At 53.9% G+C, this 2,204-nt stretch overlaps 1 protein-coding gene across 2 annotated transcripts in view; it reads left to right on the top strand.

Moving 5' to 3' along the window:
* Positions 1–145: 145 nt before the first annotated feature.
* TLDC1 (TBC/LysM-associated domain containing 1) overlaps positions 146–2,204 on the top strand; it is a 26,618-nt gene continuing 24,559 nt past the window's right edge. The window contains exons 1-2 of one of the 2 annotated variants that reach the window (XM_011942200.1): positions 213–307; positions 759–948. The gene's annotated coding sequence lies outside the window, so the exon portion shown is untranslated. Of the gene's footprint in view, positions 308–758; positions 949–2,204 lie in introns of both variants that reach the window. The other variant, XM_011942199.1, reaches the window with a different exon arrangement.

Below are 2,204 nucleotides of genomic sequence, written 5' to 3'. Positions count from 1 at the left end.
ACCCTCTCCAGGCGGCGCCTCGCTAAGCACGCAGCTGGACCGGATTCCCGGGCCTGCAGCCGCTCCTCCCGCAGACCGCGGCCCCGCCCCTCCGCCGCACCCGCCAGGTTCGGCCCATTCCCTGTGAGGAGCGTCACCATTGGCTGACTCATCTATTGGGTTCCGCCCCACACCTCTGCTTCCACGATTGGAGCAAATGACTGCCCCTCAGCAATGTTGCCTGGCAACGGGGAAGGGGCGGTTCCTGAGAGGAAGCCGTGGGCTGCTGGATCCCACCAAACGGGATAGCACCAGGAAGCTCTGCAGGGTAGGTACCTGGGCTGAGGGCCGCGGTGAGCTGACCCGGAGGCACAGGCCCAGCTGAGGTGGGGACTGGAGCAGACGGGTCCAGAGTAGGCCTGGGCCCTGCCCCTCCCTGGCCTCCCACGCCTCTCCAGGCCATCGGGTCGGGGGAGGGAGAGGTGAAGGCTGCAGGGAGGTGAGGGGTAGGGACAGCTGGGAGGGGTGGAGGGAGGGTCTCCTGGGGGGATCAGAATCACCCTGCACCTCCCGCTATTCATGTGGTCAAGGTAAGAGGGTGGGGAGGTGTCTCCCCAAGGGTCAAGGCCAGCCATGTTGAAGGGAGATTCAGAGCCTGTGCAGACGTGGAAAGGGAGCGGTGCCTCCGCGGAGGAGGCCCGTCTGGGGTAGACACTGAAGTGTGTGTGGAGGGTGTCTTGCTTCTTGTATTCTGACCACACCCATCCGGGCTTTTCCAGGACAGTGAGCTAATAACTGTTCCCAGGCCATGTAGGTGGCCTGCGCAGTGCAGGTCACCTTCTGGCCCACTGGAACTCCTTGCCCAGACTCAAGCTGCCCCTTTGCACAAGAGCCTCTGGGCTCTGAGACACAGACAGGACTTTGAAGCCTGTCCTGATGAGGCAGTTGGAATCTCCCCAGCTTGTGGGGGTACAGAGGGCCCCTTGTGTGGCTCTAGAGATGCGGGGCCCTTGGAGTAGAGAGTTGGGGCTTGGGAGGCAGGGTGGGAAGCAGCCATGTAACAGCCTGTTGGAGAAGCTCTGAGCAGGAGGTGACTGAGCCACTCCTAGGATACTAGTGGGAACCATGGGGGCCATCCTGCAGACAATCGGCCCTTGTCCACCCCTCCATCACGGAGGCACAGCAACCTTCTGTTCCTTCCGAGCAGGGCAGTTTCTCTTGTTCCAAGACAAGAACTCAAGGAGCCATTCTCTGTTGTCTTGGGCCCATTATTCTGTCTCTGACCTCCAGTAAGCAGAGCAAATGCCCTGGGTTACCATATTTAATCTTCTCAATCTTATGTTAAATAAATTACTTAATGATGCTTATTAAAAGCACATTAATTATTCAAGACCATTGCAATGGGTGTAGGGACCACAGCAATAGGATTTTGTAGTAGAGGAGAGAGATTGGGCTCAACTCTGAGTATAGCATGGGCAAGTGGGAAACCAGGGAACAGGGTGGGGATCGGTAGACGGAAAATGACTAAGGAAACATCAGGGCGGTAAGGTGGATTCTGGGTAAGCTGACCTAACAGATTCTTACTGAAGGCAGGCCGGGGTGATCAGACATCACCTAGAGCGAGCTCGTCCAACCTGTGGGCCGTATGTGGCCCAAGATGGCTTTGAATGACACCCAACGCAAATTCATAAGCTTTCTTAAAACAGATTTTTTTTTTTTTTTTGCCATATATGTAGATATATGAGCTTATCAGTTATCATTAGTGTTAGTGGGTTTTATGTGTGGCCCAAGACAGTTCTTCCAGTGTGCCCCAGGGAAGCTGAAAGATTAGATATCCCTGACCTAAGCTTTAAACCTGGTTAGATTGCAAGTGAACAGATAATGGTGATCAAATATCAAGGATGGGTGGTTTTCTTTCTTTCTTTTTTTTTTTTTTTTGCTAAAGCCAGATTTTACACAGAAGGACACAGATGGGCCTAGGAGCCTGACTAAGGTCTGGTCAAACAAAAAATCTTGGTCACTTATTATGGGCTGCTGAGACTTTTGTTTTTATTTTTTTGAGACAGGGTCTCGCTCTGTCACTTAGGCTGGAGTGCAGTGTTGTCATCTTGGCTCACTGCAACCTCTGCCTCCGGGTTCAAGGATCTTCCCACCTCAGCCTCCTGAATGGCTGGGACTACAGGCACACGCCACCACACCTGGCTAAGTTTTGTATTTTTGGCAGA

Source organism: Colobus angolensis, unplaced genomic scaffold (assembly GCF_000951035.1).
Source record: "Colobus angolensis palliatus isolate OR3802 unplaced genomic scaffold, Cang.pa_1.0 Scaffold207, whole genome shotgun sequence".
In the NCBI taxonomy this organism is placed as follows: domain Eukaryota; kingdom Metazoa; phylum Chordata; class Mammalia; order Primates; family Cercopithecidae; genus Colobus; species Colobus angolensis.
This window is presented reverse-complemented; position numbering and strand designations above follow the sequence as displayed.